The 27,343-nt window shown below is 37.4% G+C and overlaps 1 long non-coding RNA gene across 1 annotated transcript in view; it reads right to left on the reverse strand.

Annotated features, from left to right (window-relative positions):
• Positions 1–3,501: 3,501 nt before the first annotated feature.
• Positions 3,502–27,343, reverse strand: part of LOC150056435 (uncharacterized) — a 62,376-nt gene continuing 38,534 nt past the window's right edge. Inside the window, exon 3 of the long non-coding RNA XR_016537328.1 lies at positions 3,502–3,981. This is a non-coding gene — a long non-coding RNA (uncharacterized LOC150056435). The remainder of the gene's footprint in view (positions 3,982–27,343) is intronic.

Below are 27,343 nucleotides of genomic sequence, written 5' to 3' on the forward strand. Positions count from 1 at the left end.
AACCTGAAAGCAAGGACATTTGATGTGGTAGAAGGATGAAATGGAGATGAAGGGAACTAATATGACTGGATGTTCACATTTTCTGTCTTCTTTTTTAAACTTAAATAACCTTCAGAGCTGGAGATGTCTTGCATACACAAACAAGACTGCTCTTTGATCCTCTGTAACACAAACGTAAAAACAAAGAATAAATAAATAAACTCCACTGGGAAAAGAGTGAACCAATTTTGCCACTTATAATACCAATTAACGAAGCCAAGGAAAATGAGCATATCATATGTTTATTCAGCCAGCCAGCCTGAGCAGAACAAGCGAGTTGCTTTTCGATGGATATCATGTCAAACTCCACGGTAGAGCAGAGGTTCTTCTGTGTTCCTTACGTACATGACCAGGCATGGTCCATACCATACCCAACTTCCATCTGAAGGCCTCCAAGAAGGAAAAAAATGGCTTTGTGTTGATGTCCGACCTATCCTACTCACTCCCCTGGGCATGCTGATCCCACAACTTGTTAAGGAGGTTTGTCACACAGCTGGTGTATATTGATCTCCAAGCCTTGGCACATGTCCCAATTAACATCTGTTAGTTTCCTTGAATAGTTCTTGAGTCATTCCACAGGTACTTGGAGAGCTCTGTTTTAATGGCTCCACCAGCAACCACGTAATTATACTGGCCCTTCTGACAATTATGATGGTGAGGGACAGAGACTGCTATGAATGACTCTTACACAAAAGATGAATTGCTGCCAAGGAGGAACAAAGGTAAAAGTTTTTACTCTGGAGCAATTTTGACACTGAATAAGTTGCATCTCTTACCTTCAATTTGAGTTCCTTCAATCTCTTGGTAGTGGCTCAGCACATTCTCTGAAAGAATATTCACACTAGAATGAATTAAAACTCCATACACCACAAATATACCTTAAATGCTTGGATGGAATTTGGCTGGCACAGAAAATACTTCTGTCGGCAAAGTATGGAGAAGACATGTTCCTGGTGGAGATTTTGTGTGAGATGAATGTTGAATCTTCTGTAACCCATCAGAGAAAACGTTCCATTTGGCAGCAGCAACTGACTGATAATCTGCAACTGGGCCAACTATGATTTCATCATTTCACAGCTTTTGGTCCAAGCTGAACTATGACCCAGCAATTCCACTGCTTGGTATTTACCGAATTGTCCAGAAACAAGGACATACTAAATCCACTAGCCCAACGTGTTCATTGCAGCACTATTTACCATAGCGAAGATATGGAACAAATCCAGATGCCCCTCAGCTGGTGATTGGATCAACAACATGTGGTATTTATACACGATGGAATTATATCCTGCCATCAGAAAGAACGACATCAGCCATTTGTGAGGAAATGGAAAGACTTGAAAAATTCATATCAAGTGAAGTAAGCCAGAAACATAGGCTCAATGGTTTCCCTCATTTGTCATAATTAGTATAAACCTTGGACTCTCCTAGCAAAGGTTTACAATAGGGCAAAACCTAGATGCACAAAGCCATATAGGATGAGTCTAAGTGAAAGGATCTCTAGGATATAGAAACAAGAGCCCTATAATGTGTGATTGTTGTTCTTAATGTACTGTTATTTCTCATCTCTTTTGTTGTCCCTTGGTTATCTCATATTGTTACAAAAATTTCACCTTGTTATCTGATGTATTGTACATATGCTTATTTGGTTATTTGAAATCGGATAGGGAAGGGGCAAAAACAAAATGAGGGGAGGAGTGCGGAAGGGAAATGGGAACAAAAACATGAGAAGGGGTATCAATGTTTGTGAAGTAATGCACCTCTATCTGGTGAATATAATGTAACCCTTCGATTAATTACAGCAAAAAAGAATATTAAAAAGACAGTAATCATGGAATAGACTTGGTGCCACTTGCTGTACTCACAGTTAGGTGGGAGGAATAAATGAATAAGACTAGCCTGAGTTTAAAAATAAAGAAAGAAAGAAAAGCAATGTAAGGCTTACCAAAATAAAATAATAATAATAACAATAATAACTAAAGCAAGAAGGACTGCAGAGATATGGCTCAACTGATAGAGTGCTTGTCTAGTAAGTATGGGGCTCTGAAAATTCCTAATACAGTAAAAATAGATGAGTAAACAAACAATTGAAAATCATTTAATTTTCTGGTTCGCAATTCTAATTCAGAATGAGAGAAAGTCTTTTTTCTCTCTGTCTGTTTTGTTGTGGGACTTGAACTTAGAGCATCAGCACTGTTTCTGAACTTTTTCACTCAACATTAGCATTTTATCATTTTGAGCCACAGCACTGCTTTTGGTTTCTAGCGATTAATTGGTAATAAGAGTCTCAGACTTTTGGGCAGGGAGTTTGGCCTAGTGGTTAAAGTGCTTGCCTACCATGCATGAAGACCCGGGTTCGATTCCTTGGTACCACATACATAGAAAAAAGCCGGAAGTGGTGCTGAGGCTCAAGTGATAGAGCTCTAGCCTTGAGAAAGTCCAAGGACAGTGCTCAGGTCTTGAGCTCAAGCCCAAGACTGGCAAAAAAAAAAAAAAAGCGTTCGCCCTATGCCTCTGGATTCCAAACATTTTAGGCTGAATTAAGCCATTGAGCAGAAGTAACATTGCTGGGAGATAAGTATAAAGCTCTTAGCCTATGTGGATCCCATCTCCAGTAGCTTTCTCTGCTCACTTATCTTGCTGTTTCTTCTGTCATGGCCATCTCTTTATCCTTTTAAACTGCAACAGGACTAACAGAAGGCAGATGCAATGAATGATTGTATGGTTTCACTGCTTAGAAATTGCAACCAATAGGAACAGTGAAATGGTATCATCATGGACTTTTATATCTTTGTATTTAGTCATGTTCATAATACCGTAGGTAATAGAAAAAATCAATAGGTTATTGAACTCTAAATAATAGAAGATGCTTATTTTGTAAATTTCTCATAGAAGAGGTGATTTGCACAAACCATCTAACATTTATTTCTTGATACTTCTAAAAGCAATGCCCACATGACCATTTAAATTATACTTATTGAAAAGAACTCCAAGAAATGGAAACTGGGTATTCTTTTTATTGTACCATTTAAGTTCCTTTTTTATTCCTTCCTTTTTCTTTTGTTCATTCTCTTTCTTTGCTTTTTTTTTGTTTGTTTCTATGTCCATTGTCTTATATATAAGTATATCTGATTTGTGGAGGGGAAGGGAAAACAGAAATTGTGAGACAAAGTGTGAACCAATTCATCAGTGATACTCTCTAGATACTATATTGGAAGTGAACTCCACAACTTGGGGGCGAGTGTAGGGGAGATAGGATAAGAAAAAACTCAGAGAGAATGAGAGAGAAGATTTCAAAAGGAAAGGTACTCATTACCTGACTTAGGTAACGGTAATTGCTTTAATATCACCTTTGCAATAAAATTAAAGACAAAAAAATAAATAAAATAAAAGTAATGACCATAGACTTTGATACTTTTATTTAGTACTAATTTCCCTGAGGACAGAAATACTACACTCCAAATAATGGGATCAATATGGGTTAAGTATGACAGACTATGCCGGCATAAAATAGGCACCATTGCTTTTATCCTGCATAAAGACTGATCATGCTACTCAGTAAATAGGAATATGCAGTGATCTTTAATAAGCAGGCATTAGAATCTGTTAAAGAAAATGGCCATTCCTGGGTAAGAGGCAATGGGACATCGTTGGTAGAGGTTAACCTACAAAGGACAAAACATCAAAATTAATTTAGGGGAAAATGTTTTTAAGATTCCCCTCACAGCCCCAAAGCTTTCTTCTCTAATCACAATGCAGACACTATCAATGAAGAGAGGATCTTTGTATTATTTCCAAGTTTCTCCAATTGTCAGTCACTGTGACAAAGAGCTAGCCAGTCTGCCACAATGATGAATCACTCCAGACACTGAGTTTTCATATGGCTGTCGAGGGTTCTTCCCAGATTCTGTCTTCTGGAAATGCCACAAACTGACACTGCTTGCTCTGCTCATAAACAAACATAAGATTGTATAAAATTAAATGCATGCATTGTAGAGAAAAGAGATATATAACAAACATTCTCCATCTCTGTCTCTGTCTTTACATTGCAATTGATACAAATACCAATTAAGCATATCTGCACTTTCCAAACCCTTTTCTGTCTGTCCTCTGGTGAAATGAGTAAGATTTCAGAGTGTATTGGGAAGCTGAAATATTAAGTAAATATTCCTATTTGTTGTGTTTAGCCTTGAAAGAATATGGGCTCTCCTTATTCATTTTCCTTGAAATCTTAACATACAATATAACTCTTTGCTTATAATTTTTAACTGATTACATCTTACAAACCAATGCTGGATGATGGATTGATTCATAGTCCAATGCAAATGTACTTGTAATGTCTACCTTAGCTCCATGTTAGAGAGCTTGTCAATACACCAGTGCCTCAAATCCATTTTCCTGGTAAAAATGTTGCAGTTTTCTGATTATTATTCACAAAGGCAGCTTCCTGAGTTATTTCTGCTTCTACACAATATTCATGATAGCAATTTGATACCTTAGCAGTTTCAAGGTTATCAAGTGATTGAAAATCCTACTGCTTACTTCAAGGTATAACATATACAACTGTGCTGTCATCCATTATAGCAGTATAATAGTTTTCTGTAATGCCTTTCATGAACTGCTGATTTAGAAGTGTAAGCCTAACTTCTGAAGGCGCTTATCAGTCTCAGGCTATGGAAGTATTGCCTTACTAGAAAACATCAGCACAGGTCTCTCTGTGCTACTTAGGGGGGAAAACACTTTTATTTCTTTCTTGTATAGTGCTGGAGCCCTGAGCTAGTAAAATCACTAAAAGTACATTTGACATCAAATTAACAAACAGAAAAACAAAAGACCAGATTATCTGATCTTCAGAGAGCTAATATTAATCAGCAATGAGTTTTTAGAAATAAGCATTTGATTTTGCAGATTATGGAGACTAAGATAGAATAATAAAATGGTCACAGAGAGAAGAAAGGAGAATTTTGTTAAGGCAAAAATTGATAAACATCAAATGAATCTCTAAACCTGTCCGTACATGCCTATCTACACATTGAGTTTTGGTTTAGGGGTCTCTAGTTGGCCCTGAGGATTGCTTGCGTGAGTTTAGAAGGTGGCATCTGTTTAAGTAACAGATGTCTGTGTCACTGAGGTGTTATGTTTGCACTTTTTATACATGGGGAAATTGCTGCTGAAAGACTTTTATTGTTTTTATGCAAATGAAAATATCACACTCATTTCCTTAAAGGATTCCCTTTTCTGATGTGGATCACAACCACCATAAAGGACCCCCAACTTAATCTTTTTCACTTCCCCTTTTTTGTATTTTGGAATCTGATAAAGTTTCATATGCAATGTTGATTGTGCATGAAATGGAGCTAGAAAATGCATACATGCTTGTTCCTCTCTAATGAGGCCTCACTGAGTTGGAGCAAATTGAGCAGGGTAAGAGCTGGGACTGACCTCTCTCCAAGATAAATCATTCCTGCTGCAGCAGGAGGAGACTAGAAGCCTCGATATTCACACACCCTCAAATAGCTGTAAATGCGATGGGGAGGCACTGCCTTAAAGGGTCATTTTTAATATTTATTTGGTTCTCATTTCATAGCAATTTCTTGCTCCTATTATTTTTCAGAGGAGCTGTAGAAGAGTAGGGTCAACCCAATCTACCCTCCATGTACACAAAAAATTAATCATGGTAAACATAGTAAGTAACCATATGGAAAGTATTTTAAGGAGTTTCTGCATTTCTGCTTCATGCTGAAGTACCTTGAAGAAAGGCAGTGTCAAATCATTTAAATTGCAAGCTGAACTCTATTTCTTTCATGAGGGTGTTTTTCTTATTTGAAATTACAAAAGACAGCTAAACTATGAGGAATAGTCATTTTAATTGGAGGTAGGTATCAGGAAGGTGTGAAAGCTTCATTGCTAAAAATATAGCTATCGAAAACTTGAATTTCATGAAATGTGTTTGCTTCTCTATGAGCTGGGAAATTTTCCTATATTTAAAGATTTTTCTAACAGAATTGAAAGTATTATTAATAAATGTACAAATCTGCCAACTATGAGAGATCTGTAAGATCCTGTGAACCAATATTTTCCAAGTTACTGATATTACAGAATCATGCATAGCAAAATATTTATTTAGGGGTAAGGTGGACTGATGGATTCTAATGCAACCTAGTATAAAAAGTTTATTGATACTGTTTTGTATTCCACAGATAATAAGCCTTTAATAGAGTACTACTTGTTTAATTTTAGTCTTTTATCAAAATAGACTCTCTATATTAGTTGAAAAGGCTAGACCATATTGTCATCAGGTAATTTTGCAAAAGTAATATATAATAGATTGAAAGTAGATGCAGATGTAGGAATTTAGTCATTAAACCAAAGAATAACAAAATATGTATTCATAGAGTTCTCAGAAACTATTTACCAGATTGATTGATTTATTGAGGCAAACATGAGAGACATTTACTCAAAATTGTTTTTTCTCCTCCTTCCCTCTCTCCCTCCTTCCCTGCTTCATTCCCTCCCTCTCTCCTTCCCTCCTTCCTTTTAAAGCAGACAGAGCAAGTTTATTGGAACAGAAGCAATTTATAAACTCTCTGTGGAGAAGGGGTCTAGTGTTTGAAGTCCAGTGAAATCCTTTTGAGAAGTGATTATTAAACGAATGGAACTCCTCTCACACCTTCTCCACTAAGCTTTCTGCTGATTGCTTGATGTTTACTGTGTCTATCACCTGACACCTTTTATTGGTTGAACAGTAACCCTGGGCATTATGTGAAGAGTCAGCATGATGGGCCTAACATTACCTGTCATATGATATATCTTCTATTTTCTGTCCCTATCAACATTATTGTTTGAAGACAATTACAGAAATTAATTTCAAAAGACTATGGAAAATGCCATTATTTTCCAGTGGAAAAATTGATTCAATATGGTGGAAGTGTATGCTTACAATAAACCCAATATCCCTAAGCATTGCCAGCAATAACAGTCAAATGAATACTAAGTCCTAGTCTATTACACCTCATGTATTCACTTTGGAATGCTAGCCCTACCTTACATCACACCCATCATCCTCTAAGGGCTCCTGAAACTATCAATTCTAATTTGTATTTTCAAATCAATTAAACCTTCTAGGCATCTGAGTCCTGCTCCGTAAGTCTTCATCCACAGCTAATGCTCTTCTTGCTTTTCCTCAGGCTGTTAAAAGCAAATACACCTGCTGTCATAGTCATGAAGTTTCAGGATTTGCCATCACTGGAAAAATATTCAGAAGATGCCCTTTGGGTCATCACTGTGATAGTGGTGAGCATTCCAGCCTGAATCATGAGCTAGGAAATAGGAAGAAACCTACCTGCTTAAGGCCATAGAAAAAAACAGAAGGCACAAAGTTATCTTCCAAGCACAAGATGATGGAGTCCTGATAAAGGGTATATCTCAGAATTTGGGAGAGGGTGGAGGGTGTTAGAGCAGCATTGCTGAAATAAGGAGCAGCCGACCCAAATCGCATTCTTGAATTTGATATCTTGCTTGTGGGGCTGAATGTGGTGACAATCTGTAATCACAGTTACTTGGAAAGTGGATTTAGAGGGATTAGAATCCAATGCTAGTTAAATAACAATTCAAAATCCTATATGAAAAGCAAACTAAAAGGAACGTGGAAAAGCCTTTGCTTAGCCATCTCCAGGCCCTGAGTTCTATGTCTCTGATCACAGAAACAAGAAAAGAAAGAAGTCTGATGTGTGAAAACGTTTTACCAAAGTGTCTATAAAAATATCACCTCCAATCAGAGCAGAGGTTGTATCCCAAAAACCTTTTGTTTCTCCCTTATCAAAATTTACCTAAAAATTATCTCATTGCCTCCAACCATACTTTTCATCCAAATAAAGAATAAATGAATGTGCTATCAGTGACTTTCCTTGATGGAGAGAGGTTTTTTTAAGTTGGTTGGAAATTGAAGGGGCTGGTTTGAAGTAGGGGAAAAGAATTAGGATTCCTAAAGCTAAAAATGTCTATGAATTCCAACTACCCTGGGCCATGCATAGTCTGAAAGTGGAATAACTTTCTATTATTCTTCATTATTATTCATTAGCTTTCAAGAAACCAAATTTGAGGCAAAGAAGCCTTTGATAATTGTGAGTCACAGAAAATTGTCCTCAAGTACTCCAAAATCATTGGGCACCTTCATCCCACAAACCATTTGAGTGAAGTTGTGGATAGAAAACCTACTTTCAGAACTAAGCAAATACAATATTCACCCTGTAGATGATCTAGACTCTTTTATCATTCATTATCCAAAGATTCTTTTGAATTTTCTTTTTCTGTTACTGGGGTTAAATCTCAGGCCCCTGTGCTTGCTACGCTGGCACTCTGCTCCTAAGCCATGCTGTCCAACCAACTTTTCACTAGCTAATTTTAGAATAAAGTCTGATTTGCCTCCTATATCTGTACTTGGACTAAGAAACTACTCTATGTTTCCCATAATTATTGGAATGACAGATAGTTAACTTCCAGTGCTACTTTCTTTCATGGAGCTGGAGTTTTTAAGGGCTTTTTTGTTTGTTTGTTTTACTCAGGCTATCATGTTGCCACCATACTTGATGCCACAACATCAAGCTATGGATTCAGAAGGAGTCTAGCAAACTTGTCTCCCAAGAGTGGCCTTCAATTACAGTCCTCTCAAACTTAGCCTGATAAGTAGTCAGAATTACAAGCATAATCCACTAGTGCCCAGTCTAAAATGCTTCTTAATTATTGACATTGAAATTTATCCCTACTATTAGGATAAGTTATGACTTGGTTGGATTTTCCCATGAGAAATCAGTTTTCAGGGAATCAGTGTTCTACATAAGGTTTTCTGAATCAAAGATGTTAGAATATGCAAAAAAATACATATGGAAATTTGTGTGCTTATTATTATCACTGATGTCAAAGCAGGCTTTACCTAAAAATGGTGTAGATCATTGTCAGTTTTGTAATTAGTATCTTAGCAGCATATTATTTTTAGTTGCTGACAAATTGTTTGCAGATGTGATTAGTATGGTAATCATTAGTTCTATGGTTTCTACCGATAAGCTAAAAGGATAATTCCAGCTGAGCTGTCTGGAAATTTTCTTGCCTATCTCAAATACCAGAATTGAATACTTAGCTGGAAAAATAGAAAACTTGTATCATCTCTCTCATCATAGTCATTAACTCTCTTTTATTCCCACTCCTTAATAAATCCGCACTCCAAATCTTCCCAAAATGTTATGGAGCAGAAATGAATAGGGAAGTAGAAAGAAAAATTAATTTGAAGAATCAAAGAAACAAGTTCATGGTAGGCCATTCAAAGTAAGGTTTGTGATTAAATCTGTTGAATGAATAGAGAGCTCAGGTCAGATTTTCACTGTCTGGTTCCTTAAATCAAGTCTTATCAGAGTTCAACTAATGAGCACGAATTTGCTACCTAAGTCGTAGGTAGCAAGTAGATTTCTCCTATGTCTATTGCTCTATGTTGAAAAACACCTTGAGGCTGAATTTGGACTGTGAGCCAAAGAAGATTATAGTTTATTAACAGTTTCTGAAATGGGTATTATGAGGGATTCACAGTTCAGGTATCCAGCCAAACCCAACTACTTCCGCATTCTACCTTCTTTGTCAGAGTCTGAGAACATTAATTCAATGGTATTTCTTTCTGAAAGAGATTGGCATGTATAAAACAATTCTTGCACAATGCCACATTTATCTCAACCCGCTCTCCATTTCTAAAACACACAAGGCATTCATGTCTTCATATGCATTGTCTCATAGCTCTCTTCATTGAAGAATAATTTTCTTAGGACTCTGCCAGATATGCCTTACACTAGTTTCCATATTCTCCCAAACGAGTGGCAGGAACAAAAAATAAAAATAAAACTATTCATGAGATAAAGAGAGAGAGAGAGAGAGAGAGAGAGAGAGAGAGAGAGAGAGAGAGAGAGAGAGAGAGAGAAAGCACATGGGAATTCTCTCCCTGGGCCATTGAATTATTCTTACAATAGTCAAATGAAATGACAGGCGAATAATTCCCTTATTTGTTCCCGTCTCTTGACCTAATTTTTTTTATTCAAGATTTCACATTGAGAATTCTTTGTTCCTTCTATTTATATTGTATTTTAATGTAATTGGTTACTTTCCCCCATTTGTTTCAGGGTGGTGACACAGCTCTGGGGGACTGGGGATGATGAAGTGAATGAGGAGGCAGAGAGACAGAGAGCACACACATGAAAAACCCCATCAGCAATACTTATTCTTATTTATAGTGACAACCCCAAGCAAAATATAAAAATATATTTAGGGAGATGACAGCTTTGTTGCTTCTTGATCATATACCAGCACTTAGGAGTTCACTTTTTCCGAGCAGATTAAAAAGGGTTGTACCCTGACAACGTGAGATGAGGAAAAAGAAAAAGAGAAATTGGTTGAAGGGCAATATGTCCTAGACAAAACCAGTGCAAGGACCAAAACAGTATACTGATGAGTGACTCCAATTATTGCCTATAGGTACCTTGGACAATTGCTATTCAGAAATTAAATTCTAAAAAGGCAAAGACCCTCCAAAATCAACTTCCAGTACAACTTAGATAACCAAATCACTCAGCCTTAAAATATCTCATATCCAAGTAAGTAAGGGGGGAATAAAAGATGCAGGGAAATGTTTAAGGCATTGCTTATACCTGTGTTATGTAGAGACAGTAGCAATGAAGGTCCATGTTTGAACAATACAGCATAACTGTGCTCTGTCCCAAGCCCTGGCAAAACAATGGTGAACTAGACATCAACACTGATCTCCAAAAAAGTCACTTCAAAGGAAGGAGAAATTATTCGAAAGATAATTCAGAAATTATAACTCCTCCATAGAAACAATGCTACTACACTACTCTGCATACACTACTCTGTTTCTGTTTCTTAAAAATAATTTTACAGCATAATCTAAAGGTTGCCATCTTCCAATCTTGAAATCCTAGCCTCCAAAGCAAAACTACTGAAAATTAGAACTTCTAGGAAAGGATTAACTCATAAGGGCCTGGTTCTCATGAGTGACATGAGGCCTGCCATAAAAAGAGACTCAGAGAGTTGCTTTATTCCTTTCAGCCTATGAGGGAGAAGAGTTCAAGGAACTAGTTCTAGGACTCAAAAAGAGAGCACTCACTGGTCAGTGTATATGTTGGTGTTTTGATCTTGAAGTTCCCAACCTCTGAAACTCTAAGAAATATACTTTTGTTTATAAGCCACGTGATCCTGATATTTTGTTATAGCAGCCCAAACAGATTGAAACATATACTTATAGGACTATTTCAAGTTTGATTTCACTTCCTCTGTGCCTCTATTACTTTTTATGGTGGGAAAATATTTTCTGAGGTCCAGTGTAGAACAAGAGACATGCAGTTGTGGGTGATTACACAAAAATACTAGTACCTGAGTGTTCACTGACATTAAATTGTGGATGAGCTGGGAAGAGTTGAAGAAGGAATAAAGACACCCTGCCTGCAGATGAAAGTCCTTACTCCATATTCTGGACAATTTTGATTCTGCGATTGACTAAGACTTATCACTCTTGCTTTAATTTCTCCCTTTCCCTCCTCACTCTAGTTTTGAGAACACCTGTAATTTTACATGAATGTCCTTCCTTAGGCAATATTAAGTCTGCCTACCTATCATCCTTTCACTAGTTAACCCTTATCTCTATATGTGGTTGATCTCCCGTTTATTTTCTCAGCTGTCTCACTTGTCCTGACTCTTAATCTGAGCATTCAGATCCATCAGAAATGTGTTAACGTCTCTAAGCTTATCTAACTTGTAGTTGAGTCAACTGCACTTATTTGAAGAGTTATCTCTGCATGTTGATAAATATTCCCCTACCACTCTGAGGCTACTCTGATCCTTTTAGAAAGAAATATTTCAAGAGGAACACAAAGAAGGTGAAAAAGAGACATGTGTGATCTTAAGTCAACTTTTACTAACTCTATACTTGATTGAGACCCCCACCCCCACCCATGATCCAACAAATTGATATGGCCTAATTGGGCTGATATTGACATTGATTGGTGTGTATACCCAGACATCTTTCTTTCGTTCATTCTTTCTTTCTTTCCTTCTTTCTTTCTTTTATTTTATTGTTGGGTTAATGTATAGAGGGGTTACAGTTATATTCGTCAGGTAGTAGGTAAACTACTTTTTGAACATTGATACCCTTCTCATGTTTTTGTCCCCATTTCCCTCCCCCCATCCCTCCCCATGACCTTGTTTTTCCCCTGTCCCTATTTCAAATAAACAAATAAACATATATACAATATGCCAGTTAACAAAATCAGATACAGCAACATGAGATTAACCATAAGGACACAAAAAGAGAAGAGAAATATAGTACATTATGAACAACAGTCACACAAGATAAACCTCTTGTTTTCATATCCTAGAGTTCATTTCATTTAGTCTCATCCTATGTGACCTTATGTACCTAGGTTTTGAGTTATTGAAATCCTCTGCTAGGAGAATCATAGATGTGAACTAATTATTACAAATGAGGGTAACCATTGAGCCTATGTTCCTTTGGGCCCAGACATCTTTTGGAACAAAATATTTCTTTCTTTTTCCGGTGGAGGTGGTTCTTGGACCATTCCATAAAAATAATTTCACAAGAAACCTGAAGTCTATCTAGGTTGTAGGACACACAAAATAAATCAGCTCTTTAGGAACAGGACCCAGGTGACTGCTAGTAGAATCAATTTAGAGAACAGAATCTCGGCGAAGGAGCAACCAAAATGGAGGAAGAGTGTGGAAGAAATTAGACTGTCAGCATGACTAGATTCAAAATCCCTCATCACTGAATCTCTTGCAGGCTTACTTTACCATTATTTATGAAATTAAGTCCATTATAACTTCCCAGACCAGCTTTCAGGACTCTGAAGAGGACTTAGAAAATCATCACTTTAATTTGCAGAAAAAATGATCATACACAATGTGGATGGGAAGTGCTAACTAAAGTCACATGAAGAGAGAGTACATTTTCAAATTTCCCATTGCATTCAATACCATTGACAAACCTGTAAGCTACATAAAGTCAGTGACTACCACACTTCCTCCAACTCTGTTTCTGGCAGAATTGTCCCCTCCTGGGACTTTTAATGTTTCTATTATATTTCTGAGCACACAGGGTCATGCCTGTTTAGCCACCTTCTCCTATTTTAGGGCGGTCAGGAAGCCAAGGTCTACCTTTGAGCTAAGATGTAATAAGTTACTCACATTTAGCTACGATGTCAACATTCCCAATATCTGTTACCCTTCTTGAGACTGTTACTTTCAGTAGAGTTCTTACTTTTCATGACACCTTATGTCATCCCTTCTGTCTTGGATCCTTTGTTTGAGTCTTATAAATTGTGTGTGTGTGTGTGTGTGTGTGTGTGTGTGTGTGGTGTGTGTGTGTCTGTGAGAGAGAGAGAGAGAGAGAGAGAGACAGAGACACAGAGAGAGACAGAGACACAGAGAGAGAAACAGAGAGAGACAGAGAGAGAGACAGAGACAGAGACAGAGACAGAGAGAGACAGAGAGAGCGAGAGAGAGGTGGGGGGAGTCTGGAACTTAAACTCAGTGCCTGCCCCCTTTCCTTGAGCTATTTTTTCCCTCAGGGCTAGTGATCTACCACTTGAGTCACAGCTCCCCTTCTGGTTTGGGTGAAGTTAATTGGAAATAATACTATCATAGACTTTTCTGCCTAGGCTGGCTTTGAACCATGAACTTCAAATCTCTATCTCCTGAATACTAGGATTATAGGCATGAGCAACCAGTGCCTGGCAAATTGAACAGATAATTTTTTTGTGGGTCATGAGGCTTGAACTTTGGACCTGGGCGCTGTCCCTGAATTCTTCAGCTCAAGGCTATAGCCTTACTCTTGGAGCCATAGCCCCATTTCCCAAGATATATATTTTTATAGCTATTGTTTCTTTTCAGCTTGTCTATGCAGAGACTAATTACTACATTTCTTATTTTTTCCTAGGCTCTTAGGCCCTATTTTAGGCATTTTTTTGTCATATCTATCTTGGAACCATACTACCTCTGAATCATAACTAATACAAGTGTGGATCTTATTAGGACTTGCCAGATGGTGTTCCTCTGACATATCTGCTTTGTTACTGCCGTTCTGTTGCTTGCCTATTCTCAAACTTTCTGGTTTGATTCTTGTAACTGTGGACCTCTTTACATTGGACCTTTTCATACATCATACTTAAAACAACAAAATAAATAGATAAAGTGAAAAGTCAGGCACATTAGGAAGCAAAGGGTGCCACGCAAGGGATTTGCAAATACTGTATTGGTGTGTAACTGGCTTCTCACCTGAGGCTTTTGTCTTCTCATTTCCTAGATATATTTCCTTAGCTTTTCTTCCCATTTATGAAAACAAGAGCAATATTCACTGTGTTAGACACTGTATAATACAGGAATGCTTTAAGATTGCTAAACAAGAACTAACATCAAATATGCACAGATGACCTGAACAGACTTGTAAAGAGAATCAAAAATCTTTTCTATGGATTCTTAAAAAAAAAGAATCTTAAAGTTACATAGATTATTTTGGCACTGTAATAGATGAATGAATATAAGAAAGTGTAAAATTGCACTCAATTAACTTGTACTTTTAATGTAATTTCAACACAAAGTATAGGCAACCTTTTTTATTGCTCTGAGTCTAAATTTCATCTTCAGAGATAAAGAATAGAATGTTGTTTTTAATAAGTGATAATCTCACTTTCATAAGAAACTTCAATAGTTTTTAAATAATTTTAAATAAAATAGCGTTGCCACATGATTCAACCAAATAGATAAGAATAGAATGCAGAGTCTCTTAGATGCAGGTAACTTGCTTTAGAACACACAGCATATGAGGCTGATGTCAACAGTGAACCAGGAATGCATGGTTAGATGTGGGATAGAGAACAAGCACAGTTCTCTCTTCATGTAACAAGTTTCAGAAATTAAAGAAAATAACAAAATCCTACCAGAAACAGGTAAATAAGAAGAATGGGAAAATTATGTGATTTAAAATTGAAGAAGGAACTCAAAGATGAAATGCTTCTGAACTTTTATTGTATCAAAACAAATTCAAGGAATAGAAAGATTGGTTGTTTTGGATTTGTGGTTTTTTGTTTTTGTTTTTTTTGTGGCTGTTGATGGAAATGGTGTTGACTTTGCTTTTTGCCATTTTGGTTTTTTTTTTTTTTGGTTTTGGATTTTTTGTTTTCTTTTGTTTCATTTATCTGTGAGTGGGAGCATGGAGGGGCACAGAAATGGGGGAAAAATGAAGCAATAGTACTTAGCAGACACTGTGCTGAAAATGAACTATGTAACTTGTGGGCAAGACGGGAGGGGAAAGTGAAGAAGAGGTAACATTATCCCAAAAGAAAGGTACTCATTACCAAGAAAAAAAAAAAAACACTAAGGAAGGGAATTTTAAGTATAAAGCTAATGAAAGAAAGTATAGCCAGAAAAAAATCTATCAATAAATTTGGCTAAATGAAAGTAAAAGTTTTCTGTCATTTATAACACTATATTAGATACTGGGAAAATATGTGAAACATTCATGATGAATAACAATCCATGCGCTCAAACAAATGAATTGCTTTTTTAATTCTTAAGTTCAATAGAAAAATAATCAGAATGCACAGCAAAGAATTCTTAGAAGAGTGGGCTGTGAGTTTGGCCAGAATGCTTGCCTATCATGCATGAACACCCAGCTTCAATTCCTTGGTACCATATACATAGAAAAAGTTAGAAGTGGTGTTGTGGCTCATGAGGAAGAGCCCTAGACTTGAGAAAGTCCAATGACAGTGCGCAGGCCCTGAGTTCAAGCTCCAGGACTGGGAAAAAAAATTCTCTGAAGAAAAATGTCTCATATACAATACTCAGCCCCATCAATACTCCAACAAATATACTTTAGACAGTAACAGAAACAATTTTCCACCCTTAAGAGTGCTAAAGGAGGGCCAGGAGTTTGGCCTAGTGGTTAAAGTGCTTGCCTAGCATGCACGAAGACCCGGGTTCGATTCCTTGGTACCACATACATAGAAAAAAGCTGGAAGTGGTGCTGAGGCTCAAGTGGTAGAGCTCTAGCCTTGAGAAAGTCCAAGGACAGTGCTCAAGCCCTGAGCTCAAACCCAGGACTGGCAAAAAAAAAAAAAAAAGAGTGGAAAATAATAAATGTAAAAATTGTCAAAACCTCTAGTGGAAATTAGCATAACATTGCATTCAAAGTACCATAAAAGTCATTATCTTTTTCTATATTATTTCTATGTCTGGATGAGTATGGAAACTCATCTTGAAAAAATCAGATATATATGCTCAATTTATTATAGTGTACCACAACGTAAATTAATATAAATAAAATAGCTCTAAATAGCCAGCAATAAGAGGTTTTAAAATTAATATATCTATATAATTAAGCACTATGGATGATGTGGAAAAGAATGATAGCATCCTAAACTGCTCACCGCATGTCAAATAGAAATAATACATTGAACTCTGCCATTGATACGCAATGGGATAGAAGAGTGCAATCCCTATATTGCTAATACATGATTGTATTCAATCATAGATTATTCAGTGAAGGAAATTCCAAGTGAGTCACCTTTTGATCCTAATCTGGTAGGATTATAGAATTGAAAAGGAAATAGATTCAAAGCTGATGTTTTACCATCCTAGACTATTTTTTACTCCTATGCTATATTTTTACAGGCATAAATAAGTTAGTGGTATGTCAATATTTATGACATTTTCCTAAATCTCTCATACCATTAAATATAAGATAGTATATTTTCGGCATGACTGGTATGTTACAGGTATTTGTTTGGGCACAGGAATATACCAAGGAATAGGAATGAGACAATCTGTTTCTTTGGAATGTAAGTGTAAGGAAAGGGAAGAGATGGACTAAAAGCAATTACACATAAGACATAATTCTAGCCCTGAAGAAGTGCTACAAAGAAACCAAACAAAAGGTCTTGGTGGAGAATTGGATTTATAGAGGGGAGAGGTGGGAGGCTTTTTTCATTTTTTTCATAAATTTTTATTGTAATTAATAGAAGGGTTACATTATATTCACCACACAGAAGGTACAATACTTCATAAACATTGATACCCTTTCTCATGTTTTGGTCCCCATTTCTCTCCCCCCACCTCTGCCCCTCATCTTGTTTTCCCCCTTCCCTATCCGATTTCAAATAAGCAAATAAGCATACATACAATATATCAGATAACAAGATAAATACTATAACAATATGAGATAATCAAGAGAGAGCAAAAGAGATGAGAGAAAACATAGTACATGAAGGACAACAATCACTAGTTATATGGCTTTTGTTTCTATATCCTGGAGCTTCTTTCATTTAGTGTCCTACTATATGGCCTTATGTATCTAGGTTTTGCTCTATTGCAAATCTCTTCTAGGAGAGACCAAGGTTTCTACTGATTATAGCAAACAAGGGAAACTATTGAGCCTATGTCCATTTGAGGCTAGCTTAGTTTACTTATTATGATTTTTTCTAAGTCTTTTCATTTCCTTACAAATGGGGTGATGTCATTCTTTCTGACAGCAGCATAGAATTCCATTGTATATAAATACTACATTTTGTTGATCCACTCATCAACTGAGGGACATCTGGGTTGGTTCCATATCTTTACTATGGTAAATGGTGCTGCAATGAACATTGAGGTGCTAGTGGATTTAGTATGCCCTTGTTTCTGGATGATTGGGTAAATGCCAAGTAGTGGAATTGCTGGGTCATAGGGGAGCTCTATGTTTAGTCTTTTGAGGAACCGCCATACTGCTTTCCATAGTGGTTGAATGAATTTGTACTCCCACCAACAGTGTAGTAGTGATCACTCTTGGCTACATCCCTGCCAGAATCTGTTGTTATTAGATTTGATCCTGGCCATTCTAACTGGAGTGAGGTGGAATCTTAGAGTTGTTTTTCCATTTCTTTTATGGCCAGAGATGTTGAACATTTCTTCATGTGTCTATAGGCCATTCTTATTTCTTCTTCAGAGAAGACTCTCTTTAAGTCTTTGGCCCATTTTTTAATTTCTTTGGATATTAGTTTTGGAGTGATTCAATTTTTTGAGTTGTTGATATATTTTAGATATGAGGCCTTTGTCCGTTGTTTGGTTGGTGAAGATCTTCTCCCACTCTGTAGGCTTCCTGATTAGTTTACTAGCTATGTCCCTTGCCATACAAAAGCTCTGCAGTTTAATGCAGTCCCACTTATCCAGACTTTCTCTGATTTGTGTGTTTCTGGGTCTTTATTAAGAAAGCTTCGACCTGTGCCAAGGAGACCTAGTGTATCTCCTATTCCTTCTTGTAAAGTTTTCAGTGTGTCAGCTTTTACCTCCAGCTCTTTGATCCATTTGGAGTTAATTCTAGTGCAGGGTGACAAAGAAGGATCCAACTTTAGTTTTCTGCAGGTGCTTAACCAGTTCTGTCAGCACCACTTGTTGAAGAGGCTATCTTTCTTCCATTCTATTTTTAATTTTTTAATATTTATTTATTTATTTATTTTATTGTGGGTTGTGGGGCTTGAACTTGGCCTGGGAATTGTCCCTGAGTTCTCCAGCTCAAGGCTAGCAGAACTAAGCCCCACTTCCCAGTTTCTAGAGGTTAGTTGGAGATAAGAGTCTCAGCTTCTTTTGTACTGGCTTTGAATCTTGATCCTCAGATCTGAGCCTCCTGAATAGCTAGGATTACAGGTGGGAGCGACTGTACTATGCTGAGATGGGAGTTTTAATTCAATGGTTAGGGAAAACTCAAGGGAAATTAACACTTGAACAGACCTGAAAGTGTGAAGGAAATGATGGGGAAGGAGGGTTCCTGCCAAATGATACAGCATGCACAAAGGCCCTGGGGCATGAAAGGCCTGAGTCATGAATAAGTTGAGCAGAGATTGAGAATTCTGAGTCAGATCATTCAGGGTTGGGTGGGGATGAAACTGATCATTCCAATGAATTAGCACAGACTGTACTAGACAGTGTTCAGAGGAAGTGGAACTTAAAATGACCAGTCATTCAGATGAATAGGAGTCTCATGGGCAGAACAGGAAGCATGTAGCACAATCTAGAACAATAAAGTCATGATACATCAGTGACTTCTTCCACTGGACAGGGAATGGGGATTATCAGAATTTGTCAATAGTACTTGGGTTGATCTAACTGAGATATCATCAATGTGAAGTTCATTTTCAGAACTTCACCCCAGCTAAAAAAAAAAAAAAAAAAAGCAGTTCTTTATACTTTGCTTTAAGTTTTAAAAATTAGCAACAGCTGATGAAAGACAGACAACATTCTTCAATCCTATCAGTTCCATGAGACTAATGATGAGTGAGAAAAGAATGATCTTAATTTAATAAAATAAAATATGTGTTGTTAAAAGGTAAATACAAGTCTTCAACTTTAGCAATACCACATAAATGATGAAATAAATTCCCTTAGATTTCAATGGTTGGTCGATTTAATTTTATTGTAACTAAACTCATTTCTTCCCTGTGAGCAGATTGCAACATAAATGGGAATTTATGACATTATATAATGAGTCATAGTTCAATGTTAAGAAAACATCTGAAAGTGTGTTTTATTTATTTTGAGATAAGGGAGGTTGAATACTTACAGAAAATGGGGGGATGAAAAGGAAGACTGGCACTTTGTTGTGCCTTTTATTGTATTTTGCTTTGTCTGCATTGCTTATTTATGTACTAAAGCTTGTCGGCAAATAGATGGAAAAATAATTTTAGAAAGTCCAAGATCAATTCCTTTTTTTTTCAAATCATACTTCCATCTTTTCTAGTTCTATCACTCCTTTTTCATCTTGACCTTCAGAAATGTCTACCTTATAGAAATTCAGTGCTATCTCAGCTTCTGTATTTCCTTGCTGTATTCTTGCCCAAGCTGCTATTGGAAGGTGCTCACCAAACTACTTCTCCTTGAAGTCTTCCACCTCCATTTGTCTCCTTATGCAGTGACTAGCACTAAACTTTTCACTTTTCTCCTTTCACCTCCTTCCTTTTCCTTCTCTGCCTTCCCCTGTGCCTTCTAGGGTTGCCTGTACTCTGCTTCATACTCATAAACTTTTCTTTTATATATATGGTTCTGAGGAATCAGCTCGGGTCTTTGTGCATGCTGGGCAAGCACTGTACCACTAGGCCAAGCTCCCAGCCCTCCATAAACATTTCTTGATGTGTTTCTACCATTGTCACCCAAACTGGCACATCCAGAGGGGTTTTCATTTTCAATTGCCTCATTATAATTAATACTAGTTAAATAATTAATTAAATGTTTAACATTTGTTAAATCATCCCCAAGATTCCTATCCTTGCCACATCCTGCACCCTGTTTCTTGCTTGCCTAAAATGGGCTATGATTACCTAAGAATCAATGTTTTCTCCTTTATTTATCCCAAAATCTATTCAAGGAAAGTTTCCCATTTTCCATTTTTCACACTCTGTAGAGGGTTTCTTCTAAGTATATGTGCTACTGAGGTAAAACAATTACATAAAAATCTCTCCTGTCAAGAATCCTGCATACCAGTTAGCAGGGAGTGATAACAAAGAGAATATTAGACAAAAGTGAGTGCACCATCATGAGAGGAGGCAATAAGTGGAGACACAACTTGAGACATTTGCCTCAAAAGGCAGTGGGTGTTCTCTGAAAAGAAGCAGCTGCTGGGGAAAGTGGGTAGAGAGAAGAATCTTGATAGAGAGCTATTTTGTTGGTAGAAATTATCCACAATGAACACAATTGTCTCAGGAAAATGTGTAGAAAATTGATGTGAGCAGATGAGAAGGAATGGAGAATGAAGAGAAACTGGCTTAGCCAGTAATATGTAGACACACTGAAGATGAATGGATATGATGCTGTTTGTAGAAATTCCTTTCTGACTGTTTCTATTGCTCAATGAAGTAGGACGATCAACAAGTAAGCATACAATTGTGACAACTTGAGGGAAGCAAATAGAGAATGATAGAGTAAATTCTAGAGGAGTAGCGGGGTAATTTGTATCTTGATTACTGGGCAGCATAAAGTTTTATGGCCATTGCTGGTAATAAAATAATTTGGTCAATAAAACTCTCGCTCTGTCTTTCTGTATATATACATATATGTATACATCTATATACATGTATGTGTATATATACATATTATATATACATATATAATACATATATATATTATACATATGTATTATATTATATATATTTATATTATACATATATCTTTTGGTGACTCCTGTGTCAGCATTCTCCAGAACCTGGTGACAGTTATCTTTGTTCACTGTAGGTTAAATCTGGTAAAGGGTCATTGTTCTTACCATGATTTTTGAAACACAGAAGGTAAGGTATTTTAAAAATTCCTTTGATGCTGTGTGCCAATGACTCAGGCCTGTAATCTTAGCTACTCAGGAGATTGAGATCTGAGCATCATGTTTCAAAGCCAGCCTGGGCACAGAAGTCTATGAGACTCTTATCTCCAATTAACCAACAAAAAGCGGAAGTGGCACTATGGCTTAAGGAGTATAGCGCTAGCCTTGAGATAAAGAGCTCAGTGATAGCACCCAGGTCCAGAGTTCAACCGACCCCCTCCCTACAAAAAAATTGTGTTGAACAAAGGAAAAGAAGACAAGATCCAGTAATGACGTTTGTCTTTTTTGACTGATTCAGTAATCACTAAAACATAATACACACTAGAGTATATTTCAAGGCAGCCATTCTTGACTATCTGGATTATTTCCTTAATTATTTTACCTTTTTCTACTCAGATTTCCACATAGAAGTAACCTATTTGTTGATTTTTTTTTTTTAGCAAATCAGCTGTGATACTGTAAGGTTTCACTTTCAGCCACACATCAGTAGATCATACTCTTCAGACTGGAATTAAATGGCTCTGAGCCAGGTTCACTCTTTTGGACACCATCAGGAAGGGGGTGTGAATACATTTGAAGTAGACATGGGCTAAATCTTCACCCCCTCTCTATATCCCCATTTTCTTAATTGTGAGAATTTAGCTGCTGTGATATTGTAAGAATATTTGTTGGTCTGGACTCTCAGTTGTTTAGGCAACTTCACTGAATAAGAAGTAGATTCAGGGCCCAGGAGTTTGGCCTAGTGGTAGAGTGCTTGCCTAGCATGCACGAAGACACGGGTTCGATTCCTCAGTACCACATACATAGAAAAAAGCCGGAAGTGGTGCTGAGGCTCAAGAGGTAGAGCTCTAGCCTTGAGAAAGTCCAAGGACAGGTATCAAGCCCGGGACCGGCAAAAAAAAAAAAAAAAAAAGAAGTAGATTCAACATGAATGAAGTAACTATTCAATCAAATGATCTAACTTTTCCAACTTTTCCAAGGTTGTTCTTACCTCCAAGGTCACCGATTGCCATTTAAAATTTTAGAGTGTGGGGCCGGGAGTTTGGCCTAGTGGTTAAAGTGCTTGCCTAGCATGCATGAAGACCCGGGTTCGATTCCTCGGTACCACATACATAGAAAAAAGCCGGAAGTGGTGCTGAGGCTCAAGTGGTAGAGCTCTAGCCTTGAGAAAGTCCAAGGATAGTGCTCAGGCCCTGAGCTCAAGCCCAGGACTGGCCAAAAAAATAAAAAATAAAAACTAAAATAAATAAATAAATAAATAAATAAATAAATAAATAAAATTTTAGAGTGTATGTCCTATGCTGTTCTTATTCAGTTATATATTCAGTTTCTAGTCCAGATACTAGATGTCCAATAGATCTAATAGATATCCAAAAACAGGTAGCCTGCCCTATGCTTTGGTTAATTTATCTTGAATATTTTTTTTCAAAAGCTGTCTAACTTATTCAAGTTGCCTGGAAGCCATGCAGATATACTGTCATTAAGTGGGGTAAGATCTAGTCATTAAGGGTGATAGTTTCTTAGATTATACTTCTGCCTCTTATTATCAAGGGCTTTAACATAAAGAGAATTAATAATTGGTGCATATTGAAGATAATGTGTAAGTTTGGAATATCATCAGAATTCTCACCAACTAAGGAAATAAGAGCATTCAGAAAATTAGGTAGTTCCTTAAATGAAGATGTGAGCAAAAAATACATGAATAAAATCACTTGGTTGTGGATTAAGATGAGAATTCCCATCTGCTTCCTGCATTTGGCCAAGAATGAGTGAGCAGGATAGCACTGATAACCTGACTGTGCCCTGCAGTCACTCACAAGCTGGCTGAGAAAGTCAAGACTGACATCTCTGAAGTCTAGTGAGAACGCAAGTCGATATAAATCATAGACTAAACTGTGCCTTCCAAAAAGAGTACTGAAGTTACTATAACATTTCTACAGAATGCCAGAGGAAAGAGGCAACCACTGCAGGGTACACACTTCCTACAGGAGATGAGGCTTGGGTAAAAAGTAGAAGCATAAGGAAGAGGGCCTGGTCTAGTAAAAATCCAGCTGGCCATAGGCTGATATTCAAATCAGGAAATAAGACATGGAGGTGAACTTGGAGTTGATAAGCTGGGAGTTAGTCTCATGAGGCAAACTGCATTGCTCTCTGTTGGAGGTTTCAGATGCAAATCTTTGGCTTCTGTTTTTCTTTTCTACTGCTTCTTGACAACCCCGGGACACCTAATATCACCACACTACTCACCATGCAAAACCACAAAGTCTCTGCCACTGGACTGCAAGTGGATTCAAAGCTTCTGCCAAAATAGCAGAGACTAAACACAAATGACAGCAAGTGGCAAATGTGTGCAAATGCATACATCTGTATGTGTGTGCACTGAGTGCATGCGTTTGTATGATAGTTACATGTGGTTGTGGCCATGCCATGTGAGTGCACATTTATGAATGTGCCTGTTGTAAGTCCACACTGTGTGTATGCTGTGTGTGGGTTCCTCATGTGTGGACTTGCGTGTATATGTGTGAGATGTGCATGTGCTTGTGCTTGTGAAAGTGTGTGTGTGTGTGTGTGTGTGTGTGTGTGTGTGTGTTAGCAGTATATTTCTCTTCCACCCATGGCACTGGCTTGTACATTGTAAGTTCTTGATCCTTTCACAAGCAGAAGGGAGTTTGGGGCAGAAAAGCCTCTTCCTTTTCCACTTCTGGAAGCACCTGATGTCTTTCTTGAAATTTACTGGGTCCAAGAGAGTAATCTCATGATTGCTTTCCTTCTGGGTTAGAAAAGTGGAGCAGGAGCTATGCTCCCCTGGGAAAGCAGGAAGGCCAGAAGTGACTTTGATGGATCACTTTGCACTAGAGACCCAGCACTCACAGATTAGAGCGGCTGCAGCCCTAGCACCCACATCTCAAAGCTGGTGTTGTTCTGATGAGATAATTTTTCTCATTAACCTTGATAACTCTCTGCTGATACCTAGACCTGCTCCTTCTAAAACAGAACACTTTTTAAAGTCTTGTCAGTGTTCTGTATCTTCCCGAGATCCTGCAGAGAGTCCTTGTGGCCTGAAGCTTTGCATATGAATACTTAACAACTTGATGGGGTGGGGGGGGGATATGAGTAAGGGGATAGGAAGCTTGGGCTGGGGTAGGGGAGACAGACAAAAGGAAATGTACTCACTACCTGACTTACATAACTGTAAACCCTCTGTACATCACCTTTACAATACAAATAAAAGAAGAAAAAGATAAAGAAAAATGAATACCTAGAATGTGAGCTTCGGGATGCCCCTAGCAAACAGAGGGGAGGAGTTCAACAAGTCCTTGTCTTCAGAAGCCTGGATTTTTTTTCTTTTTATCTCTCTTCTCCTCTCTTCCTCACATATTACCCTTACCCATTTTCTTCTCTTTGAGACAAGGTCTTACTGGGTAGCCAAGATTGGCCTCAAATTTGAAATCCTCTTGCCTCTGATTCCAGAGTATTGGGATTATGAGCATGTATTACTACATTTGGTAGCACCTTGAATTTTCATGGTCATAAAAGTCTTGATAAATAAAGAACAAATGTTGGAGTGTGTGAGACTCACACAATTTAGACACTGAGGAAACTGGCTAGGATAGGCACATGGACCACCACCTGCTCACACCTGGCGTTTCACCACTCTGGTTTTAGTAAAGCCTGACCACTTGCTTTGGCACCTTGTAACCTTTCTCTTTTCCTGACTTTTGTCTTCCCCAGAGCTGTTCTCCTTCACAAAGCAATACAGAACATTCATAACTGTTATTTCAAGATATTTTCCAGGAAAGCTTTGATTCCAGACTCCTCTAGTACTATTTACTACCATGTCCTAAACCCATTGCTCAAGACTTTTTCCCTGAAGGGCTATCAGGTCTCTGAAGATAGTCCACTATCTCTCCTTTATTTCCTCCACATTGATAATGGGTGGCACATAGTATGAATCTGGGATTTAACTTTTGATAGGAAATAGCATGTGCTATTAGATAGACACTGAGTGTTTAATGGGGTCCAGTTTCAAGAAGGAAGTTACAGGTATCTCCCCAGAACTACTTATTCTAGGGAGGAGGTCAAGGAGATGAGGTTTTTAGTCTATAATCATGAATAATGCAAAAGTAAGACTTAAGAATGTAGTAAGCCAACAAATTAAATAACTTTAGTGAGACTCCAATATAACACAATGACTTGCTCATCAGTTAAGTGCAGCCTTTATTTTTTTTTTTAATAATTCACAATGTACCATCAGGTATGTGATCTAATCATAGAACATAACTGAAATGATGACCATTTCTCAGTGTCTGAGGCAGATCTTTTGTTTCTATACTAGCTGTCATAGCTGCCTTTCTTGCAGGTGATGAAATACAGAAAGAACTACTTGAGGGAAGAAGGATTTATTTGACCCCACAGTTTTAGAGATTTCAGTCCATAGTCAATGAGTTTGTTTTGGGGCCCAGAACATCATAGTGAGAGTGTGTGGTACAGAGAATGACTCTTCTTATGGTACACAGGAGCCAGGCAGAAGATGCACACCAGTGACATTTCCAGTGACATACTTAATCCAAACAGGCTCCACCTTTTATGTTTGGATTCACTCATTGGATGTTCCCACGAACAAATCAGACCACTGCTGAAGCTACTGCCTTCCTCCAGCCACCACATCTCCATGCATCTCCATTAGAGGATTAGGCCTTCAACACAGAGACTTTTGGAGAGATGTTCCTTATCCAAGCCACAGCTGAAACCTAATTTATTTTTTTCTGACATATATATGTTATATGTTATTATATTATATATTGGAATATAAAATGTACTTTATATATGACATTCTTCTATGTTTTATATATTGTATTATTGTATATTATTATATTTCATCATTTTATTTTATATATCCATATAAAAGTCTTATTAGGCCTAGTCTTGCTTTATAGAAATTAGAACCCTGAAAGAGAAAAACCAAGGATATCAGTAAGTATGCAATAGCTCAAGTCATTGATTTTATATTTTAATGATCAGTGAGTTATTTCATGATGAATATGAGGCTCAAGGAAAAGCTTTTCTTGATTCCTGGTCAAAATCCAATCAGACCCGTAGCTGCACACTCTATAACAACCTTCTTTCCCTTTCTCCTTCAATCTGGCAGAAGATATTCAATAGCTTTTGTTTATAAATGACATGCTGTTATATTTCAACAAAGACATTGTATTGTACCATAAACAAGGAAAGTGGAATTTATATTTGTTCTTAAGGGGCCAAAGAGCTTCGCAAAAGGTACAATGTGTATGTATGCAAAATATTTGATATGTAGCTAGGAGACCTTAAGGGTTTACATGCTGTCACAAATTAAAGTAGAATTCTTTGATTCTAGATAGAATTATTTTCTGTATGTCTGCAATGATACATTGACAAATGGTGGTAGAGACAAAATTTCAAAAGGGGTTTTACGTGTTGGAGTGCATGGTTCTTTAATGATCGGGGATAAAGCTGAGTGTGAGGGAACATGTCTGCAGTCCCAGCTACTTAGGAGCCTGAAGCAGGTGGACCAGCTGATGAAGGAGCTTAAGATAGCCTGATTAGAATGATGTATAATAAAGAAGTATAATGTGCAATAAAATTCTCTTCCTGGCTCAGCAAGAAAATTATAGGGATAGAGATCAAGGGAAAGTAACAAAATGTCAAATGAAAACATAGTGCTTGCCCTTACTTATGAAACTGGAGATTTGTTGTGTTGATGTATGCTGTCCCTACAGTGTGTATCTCACACATCTGGAATGGGATGAATTTACATAAACAGAGGACGCTTAAGTAACCTACACCCAAACTGATGGCTACAGCAACACTAGCATTTTAGATACTCTTTTCTTGGGCTCTCTTGTCATCTAAGCAAGTGAAGTGACA

Source organism: Megascapheus bottae, chromosome 12 (genome assembly GCF_031878675.1).
Source record: "Megascapheus bottae isolate mThoBot1 chromosome 12, mThoBot2.hap1, whole genome shotgun sequence".
In the NCBI taxonomy this organism is placed as follows: domain Eukaryota; kingdom Metazoa; phylum Chordata; class Mammalia; order Rodentia; family Geomyidae; genus Megascapheus; species Megascapheus bottae.